Here is a 9537-nt window from a genome sequence, read left to right as displayed (position 1 = left end):
ATATGGTAAGGTTGATAACATAGCAGAAACAGAAATTACAGGTATCAGGTAAGAGTTTGGTGGAAAGCAGAAAAAGTTCTATGTGAAGAGATAGTACAATAAAGATATATTCCAGATACATTTCCCAGAAGTAATCTGATATAATGAACATTTCATGAAATGTGGAGAAAAGTATTCCCAAAATGAGCATTGTAAAATGGAGGCAAGGAGTAAATCTTATTATATTCTGTATATTTATTCTATTTGCAGGTTGTTTCAAGACTGACCCCAACAGGTTAGATGAGCAATGTAGCATCTCTTGACAGACACACACATATAGTCCAGAGAGGTGGCAAGAGTATTTGTACTTTAAATCCAGACAGAGCATTCTTTGTTGCAATCAAAGGCAATGATAACACCCCACAGTACAGAACAGTAGGAAGAATTGGGAACACTCACCATTCAGTCAGACACAGAGCCCAGGAAAATGAACTACAGGGACCAAGATGGTCAGCCAGCCACCCTGTCAGTGTCCTGTTCTTCATGGTTAGATAAGATTCTTCAGAGATGATGCTTCTCTTCATTCATCATTGCCTCTTTCAGACAGAAGCTCACATAGAGCTTATTTTAGATTTGGTAGGTGTAAAGTTTGGGCTGCTGTTCGTAATAAATACGATAATGGAGGTACATATCACATAGGTCCTTATTTAAAACAAATATTATTTGTTTTAAATAAGCAAATATAAATTTGCTTATTTAAAGCAAAATCTGACCATGTGGAGGTGTCTACTTATCCCATTACAAGAGAAATATAGAGATATTTTATGTGGGATTACTGAGAATTCAAAGAATAGCATACTAATTTCCAAGTTAGAATACAAATTGTAAAAAGAAAGAAAATTAAAACCAATACACTTTTATTTCTTGCAAAAGAACCATAGCAGTATTAACAAATTTAGACCAGCTGAGAGAAAAAAAAAAAAAAAGAGCCAAAAAAAAAGCAAATAGTTATACCAGAGAATTTACCAGCTTGGCAATACTTTAAAGAACTTTTTAGCAAAAGTGGGCAAACCCAGCAGAACGATCAAAGTGGAAAGGAAGTCTTACGGATTGTTCTCCTTTAAATCATGTAGAACTTGCAAAAAACTTGTAACCCAAGGTACCCATTTAACCCTTGGATCACAAGATGGCATTAAGCTGAGTGACAAACCAGTAGCAGCAGCTGGTAGATAAAGCTTGTTCAGCTGCTGTACAATTCAAGCTGCCACCTTTTTATAGTAACACATTTGTTAAACTTTCAGAATAGCACATCATGAAGCCTACATTTTATCATCACTACATTTTGTCCCAGTCACATATGAAAGCAAGAAAAACTTTGCTTATTTAGTTTGGAAGAGGAGAAGATAGTCCTCTGGGTTAGTGAAATCAAATTTTTTCACTCAGTTTTCTAAAATCAGTGAAGATGAGATTAAATTTATTAGTTAGCATATTATATAGGTAGAACCAGGCTGCCTGTGTCTTATCTTTTTGTTATTTATTTCAGTAAATTGACAACTGCATTTCACGAAAGTATGACATATGAGTATTGGGGCCTACAAGGATGCTGGGGAGGGACTCTTCATCAGGGACTGTAATGACTGGACAAGGGGTAATGGTTTCAAACTTAAACAGGGGAAGTTTAGATTAGATACAAGGAAGAAGTTTTTTACTATGAGAGTGGGGGACACTAGAATGTGTTGCCCAAGGAAATTGTGAATGCTCCATCCCCGGCAGTGTTCAAGGCCAAGTTGGAGGAAGGCTTGGGTGACATAGTTTAGTGTGAGGTGTTCCCGCCCATGGCAGGGGGGTTGGAACTTGATGATCTTAAGGTCCTTTCCAACCCAAACTGTTCTATGATTCTATGACACTAAAATTATTCTTTCTCCCTGCTTTGTCTTACAGATTAATTGGAAACCTGTTTCAAGGTCACTGCTTCAGGCCCTGTCAGACAATGTTACCACCAGTCTTTATGTCATCGAGCATGAGACAAAGGATCCTTTGAAGTTAGACCTCTTTACAGATAGTGGAGAAGACAGTAAATGTAACACTGGCCAGCCAGAAGAACCTAACAATAACTTAGACATAAGCCTAAAGCAGGAAGAAATCCCTGAAGAAGTAGTAACAAGTGAAAAAGAAGGAATCATTTCCATTACCGTACCACTCTTGAGTGACTACACTAGCATGGAGATCAGCCAAAAATCCTTGATGAGCCTGACAATGAAACTGCCTGCAAGAGTTGCCCATCCTCATCTGAAAATGGAACTGAGGAGTAAGCCAGCACAAACTGAGCATGAGCGTTTGTTTGTTCCCCAAGACTACCTCAAACAAAACCAGCTGGCACTCTTGACATCTGAACCAAATTTCATGGGACAAGTCAATTCAAACTGAAGCCATAATTTCTTCATATTTTTTTTCAAATTTCAAATTTTAAAACATAATTTCCCATACTGTAAAATCCAGTTCCAAAACTTCTGATGCTTGAATGAAGCCGTTAGGATCATATAGTGTTACTGTAGAAATTGGTCAGAGAAATTCTCTAAGACTCAATTTGGAGTTTAGAAAGCAGCACTCTTCATTGCAGCGCTGGATGCACACGCAAATTGTTTTGCAAGGGTGAGCACCCCCATTACTTGCCTGCAGCAGCTGTATATTTAGCAGATTCATGCATATTCACAGACTTTCCATGAAATTATTCACATATTCATGATACTTCCAGGAACTAATTATAATATTTGCATCCTAATTACATGTGCTCTTTCTTGCTGAGTGGGAGTCTGGTAGTCGCCAGTACTCTTCCTCACTGTGTTTACTGAATGATCTCAGTCCTTGCGCATGCTTGCAAGGTGCCAGCGCTGAGTTAGCAGCTGGTGTGTCCTTGCTTCTGTTCTGCTCCATGTTGGGTGCCACTCTGCTATCTTGAAGTCTGGCATCCTTGGTCTTGTTTACTGTCTCCTTAGTTGTTATAAATCCTGTGATGTTCCCTCCCCTGTCAGCTGGACATACCTTTCTCTCTACATGTTAGCAAGTTAGAACAATTTACTGTATCTTACTGTGTTAGTTTAAAGCCACACGCACTATTGTTAGTTTAAACCTATAATTAAGCCTACAATAGGACAGTTGTGACAATAGTATCTAGTTCAATAAAATTCCTTGGTGAGATAGATTCATTATATAATTGTATTAGCTATCTCACCGCAGTCAGTTCTGTGGAAAATCCTACTGTCTTCACACAAGCAAAACTTTCAGGGAATTGTATGAAAAACCTTCCGTGAGGTACCTCTTGTTAGGTGCTTAGTCCCAGGGCACTCAGGAAGCCATTTCAAGGCACAATGTCATCAGGAGAGTTCACTATGGCCAGTTTAAGATCTGATTTTCAGATCTGATAATTTTTTCAGTAAAAATTCCAGCAAAAGTGCCGGCCACCCCAAAAGAAGCTGTCCAGTTGTTCAAAGCTGGCCAGAAGAGTGAAAAGCCTTCAATATAGGAATAGAAAATTATGCTTATCCATCTTTGTAAAGCACTATTAAATGCCTTATATATTAGAACTTTACACCTTTATTTATCATAGATGAATAGCACTGTGTAAATGAGGATGATAATAAGTATCATTATTAGTGCTGGAGTTCTCACTTGCTTTAAATTAAAGCTATTTCTTCCACGTTTATTTACACAGGCATAGAAATCCATTCATGTTCTGTTCTGATAGTTGCCAATTCACACTGCATGTAATGATGGTTTCTGTTGAATAGACTTAAAGAGCTGAATAGATAGCTGTCATTCAACCCTCTAAAGCCTGCACTGAGGAGAAATCACTGTGATATAGGGAATAAAAGGGTCTTCCCTAATGTCCTCTTTATTTGACTCCATCGTGTATCTCTAGTGCAAGGAGTCTGAATTGGTTTTCCAGCTTCTGAGAACTTCCAACCCATGAACTCTGTAGGCATTAATGGTTTGCAGTTATTGTAGATTACTCAGTTTATTGTTGTTGTCTCTAGATTACAGAGCATTTTATAGTAATTATTTTGTAGAGAAAGAAATTTATCCACTGTACTGTAAGCACCAGAGGCTCCTTAGACAGACATCCCTTAAAATTCTCTCCTTACAAGGGAAGGACAACTCACATTCACACGAATACTTTCATGCACATTAGGCAGTATGAATTATAGAATAGCCATGCTTACAAAAATCTTAAAAAATTGTGTATGTCCTGCTTGACTGATTTAGTGATGCCCCAAAACAAAACCTGTTCTATTCACTTCCCTTTTTTATATTCACTCTCTCTTTATCTGTATCTCTCTGTCTGTTAGGACTGGCAGGAACCAACCTGTATTTCACTGTGGAGTTTGCTTTGTTCTTTCTTGGCAGTTAAAATGCATTGTTTTGCCACAAAGCAGTCTACCTGTTACCACTTATCCCTGCTACCTCTGCTCATTAAATGAAGGGGTAACAGGAGCATTCCCCAGACCACCTCAAAGGTTTGAGCAGTCTTTAAAATATCTTCATGTGTTTAACTTCAATTGGGGGCGGGGGGGAAAGGGAATGATGTTTGTTTGTTGTTGTTGTTTAGTTCTTCTGTGGGAATTTTTAGTTCAGTTGTAAGGAACCCACAACAATCACAGTCTAACTGGCTGACCTCTTCAGGCTGTTTACAGAAATGTGTGCACATACAGACTGCAGAAGCCTGCCTACATCTACAAATATATGTTTCATGTGTTATAGTACTGTTCAGGTGGTTTCAGCAGGATGCTTAGCTTCAGTATTCTTAGCTTTGGTATTGTTGTGTTAGGAGTGGAATGGCATTTACAGAAGCTCAGAACCAGTGTTAGCAATAGTGAGAACTTGGACACCGTAAAAGTCTAGACAGTTAACTGTAGGTCTGGAGGCATACAGCATAGTGATTTATAGCATAGGGTATTATACTGCAGGGTTACAGTGTTTAAACATTTTATATTTACAAAGAAAGGAATGTAATATACAGTCTCTAATATGACCTCTAAAAACATGCACAAAGCAAAGTTAGTACATACATATTTTTTCTGGTACCCAGAGTAGACAATTTTCTTGTATATTTAAATGTAATACAGACATGGGGATTTTGTTGCTGTTGTTGTTGTTTTGGGGGCTTGGGGAGCTGGGGTTTTGGGTTTTTTTTTACACTTCAGGTCAGACTAAAGTGCAGTATTCAGACAGCACTGAAAATTACCAGAGTTTCAGAGAAAAGATGAACAGTTACTCAGCCTGGAGTAAGAGATTGCCACAACCGCAATATTCCAGAGGGTTTTTTTCACTGTGTATTAACTAAATAGAATAATTACAGAATAGCTACAAATCCCCCAAAATCCTAAGCCTTTGGGGTACTTTGTCAACCTTAAAAGACATCTTTGTGGCACTATGGCATCTGCACTCGAGTGTCCACCGGAAAGGAAAGAGCACATGATACACGGGTAACCAATGTACAGGGGGGTAATACAGAGAAATTGTACAAGGGAGTTAAAGGAATTCCTTTGCTTAAACAAAAGTATTGTCTGTCCTAAGTACCTGCCATTGCCATCTTGCCAAGGCATTGATTACTGCTGGAGGGGGAGAAACAGATGCTAATTCTACTGACAAAAGCAGATGAAAGGTCCTGCTGATAGGCGGCAGGAGAGGCAGACTGGGTGACCAAGCCTTAAGACCATGACAAAAGCACAGGTGTTGGGTCCTACTGATAAGCGGCAGGAGAAGCAGACTGGGCGCCGACTAACCCTAAATCCATGTCTGAAGATTAAAAGGTGTAAAGGTTAAGAAGAGGAAGACTCATTTACTTCATCTTGAAGACCCCTGCCCACAGGAGGAAGACTCATTTACTTCATCCTGAGACCCCTGCCTATGACCAGAAGGGGCACTGCGCAAGTGCAAAGGACCTTCCGGCTCATTATAATACGAAGCGGGGATAGATAATAAATATGTATAGGCGGATTGAGCAACCTCATGTCTATGTATACCTTAAGAGAATAAGTGTAAAGGGAGAACAACCCTGAGGTGTGCATGCTTTGCAGGAGCTATCCCCATGCACCTCAGCGCTGAATAAAAGCATACCTACTTTACAACTTTAACTAGTTGTGGAGTCTATCCGCGCATCACACAGGGCATCCTGTCAATCGCAGTCAACCCATTACTGCCACAAAACTTGTAAAATAGTGAAACACTTCATAAAAGTCCTGTATTTACAGAAGATACTTGTCCGAAAGCTCTTGACTGTGTTGCAGGCTCTTGGTTTACCTGTTTCTCTCTCTGTTGATGGCACTGATGGTATCTGTATGAAAGTGGGTAATAAAACCTGGGACAGCATACATCAGTCACTTCTGAGCACTGTTTAAAGAAGACTGCTTCTAAGACAAATCAATGCATGCCAATGGAGGGGAAAAAGAGGGGCTGGGGGGACAGAGAGCATGGAATAATCTCATCCCCATATCTATTTTATTTCTACTGTGGAAGCACAAGTTTCATTAATAAAACTGAATACTACCTGCCATGCTAGAAAATGTCATTCACATCACCCATACCCAGAGACTCCTTTAGTGCTTCACTAAGAATCGTTTATGTTGGAAAAGACCTTTAAGATCATCAAGTCCAACCATTAACCCAATATTGCCAAGCCCACCACTAAATCATGTCCCTAAGCATCACATCTGCATGTCTTTTGAACACCTCCAGGGATGGAGACTCCACCACTGCCCTGGGTAGCCCGTTCCAGTGCTTGACAACCCTTTCAGTGAAGAAATCTTTCCTAAGATCCAGCTGAAACATCCCCTGATGCAACTTGAAGCCATTTCCTCTCAAACTTGCTGAGGGCACACTCAATCCCACTGTCCATGTCAGCGACAAAGATGTTGAACAAGACCGGTCCCAACACCGATCCCTGAGGGACACCACTCGTTACTGGTCTCCTCCAGCTGGACATGAAGCCACTGACCACAACTCTTTGTGTGCTGCCGTCCAGCCAGTTCTTTATCCACCGAGTGGTCCACCTATCAAATTGATGTCTCTCCAATTTAGAGACAAGGATGCCATGTGGGACAGTGTTGAACGCTTTGCACAAGTCCAGGTAAATGACATCAACTGCTCTACCCCTGTCCATCACTTTTGTAGCCCCGTCATAGAAGGCCACCAAATTGGTCAGGCAGGATTTCCCCTTAGTGAAGCCATGCTGGCTGTCACCAAGCACCTTGTTGTTTTTCATGTGCCCTAGCATGCCTTCCAAGAGAATCTGCTGCCAGATTTCACCAGGCACAGAGGTGAGACTGACTGGTCTGTAATTCCCTGGGTCATCCATTTTCCCCTTCTTGAAAATGGGGGTTATATTTCCCTTTTTCCAGTCATCAGGAACTTCACCTGACTGCCATGATTTTTCAGATATGATGGCCAGTGGCTTTGCAACTTCATTCTCCAGCTCCTTCAGGACCTGCGGATGAATTTCATCAGGTCCCATGGACTTGTGTACATTCAGGTTCTTAAGATGGTCTCCCTCCAAGCCTCCTTTTCTCTAGACTAAATAATACCAGTTCCCTCAACTGCTCCTCATAAGACTTGTGCTCTCTGAGTTTCTCACATACAGCTTTCCGTGAACCATGACAGAAGCAAACTGCCAGGGAAATTGCGGTGAAACATGTTCAAGCCCTTACTGGAAACACTGGTGCTCAGGTGGGCTGGAGAGTAGCAGACATGCTATTTTAACTGTAAGTTGTAGGCTGCAGCCAGGTTTTGATATGTTGCCCATACAGAAAGGGGCAGCAGAACCATAAAGATCTTATGGGTATTCTCTGACCTTTCCCAAACAGTTGACTGCTACTTTTAAGTTTTGCTGATCATGGCTCAAACCAAGATACTCAGCTATCAGCAACCTTCAACTTTCTTGTGAAATGCAATTGAATAACCATTCTGGCATTCACTTCAAGTATATGATAGCTGGGTGTCATCAGATCTAGAATCCATAAAGCTCAGTAATTCCATTTTAGTATGACAGCTGTGGCTTTGCTTTCACTATCTGAATGGCTTTGCTGCATTAGATCTGTCTTGAAATGAATGTAGCCACTGTAACTTCTGCATGTTATATTCAAGTGCTACACATTCAATTCTGGAATGGAGGCCACCCATGTTTCTGCAATTTTTAATTATCTTAGCTGTCTCAAGCCAACTGCAATTGCCAATGTCCATACACCATACATAGACAAGCTATTTATCTAGACACACACTGTACTGTAGCTTCTCAACACTGCATGGGCTAGTGCCTTATAAATACTAAAGCAATAGCAAATAGTCACTCTGAAATTCTAATTTGTTAGCTCCGGTTACGCTGTGTCATGGAAATGTTCTTCCAATGCTATAGAACATTTGTGGAACAGTTAAGATAAAATTTACATGAGATACATTGGCTCAATGAAAATTAACATTGTTAGTAAAGATGTCACTAGAAAAAAGTAAAAATATTTCCACTACTAACGTAAGAGATTTTGTGGATGCTGAGAAAAGCCCTAGCTCCAATGACAGTTAAAACACAATCCAGTGATACAAGATTCTGTTCACTCTGTTTCAATGTTCATTCAATGTTGGTGAGAAGATCCTTGGAATTTTGCAATTGTAAACAAGAAAAGTGCAACTACAGAAGCAACACTGGAGAAGCAGTTGCAGTCTTAACAGAATACTATTTTTCAGCTTCCAAGAGCAGTTGTGTTTTGATTTTGGTTTGTTGTTTGGGTTTGTTGTTTGGGATTTTTTTAATACTGGTTGATTATTGGAAAACTTCAAGGAGAAAGAAGGGAAGGTTTGGACACAGAGAACAAGTTGACAGAACTCCAGGCACTGGGAACAAAACGGAAGATACTCTGGTTATTTTTTCTTATACCCTTACACCTGTATAGTCTGTCCTTCCAGCATCCCCAATGTATCTTGGCCCTGAAACCAACTGCATTGCCTGAGAGGCTCAGTACTACATATCAACACCATGGTGCTCTGCCTAATGCCATGTCAGCAGAATTCAGCTGTACAGTTCCTATCTCTTTTCTGCGATAGCACAACTCTCATTGCAGTCATAGACTAAGTTCAGAATAGTTCATTTTCTCCTGCTTTAGATTGAATAAAAGCACGTGCCTGCTATATCACCTATTAATGTATGAATATACCATATTCCAGTGCATTTTAGCAGATTGCTACTGCATTTGGTACTAAAATAGCAGTGGTCAGGTACTAAAAATAGTGGTGCCTTGCAGCAGGCTTGAAACAAAGCCTGTAGCACACACTATGTCTAAATGTGCAGGATTTCAAACAGTATCTGAGGCATTACTACAACAGCTCAAATGGGGGTGCTCCAGCACTGAATTTTATACTGCAGTACAGCACAGCAGCTATTTTTAAAGGCAGTGTTCTTCCCACACTTCACACTTGTATTTTTTAAAATTCCAGGACAGATTCTGGCTTGAAAAACTTCTGTTTCTCCACGGTAATTCCCTCAACAAGCTCTGAAGGGCTTGAATCTTAGAG

The sequence above is a fragment of the Melopsittacus undulatus genome, chromosome Z (genome assembly GCF_012275295.1).
Source record: "Melopsittacus undulatus isolate bMelUnd1 chromosome Z, bMelUnd1.mat.Z, whole genome shotgun sequence".
In the NCBI taxonomy this organism is placed as follows: Eukaryota; Metazoa; Chordata; class Aves; order Psittaciformes; family Psittaculidae; genus Melopsittacus; species Melopsittacus undulatus.
The sequence above is the reverse complement of the archived record's forward strand: the minus strand, read 5'-3'. Positions refer to the sequence as shown.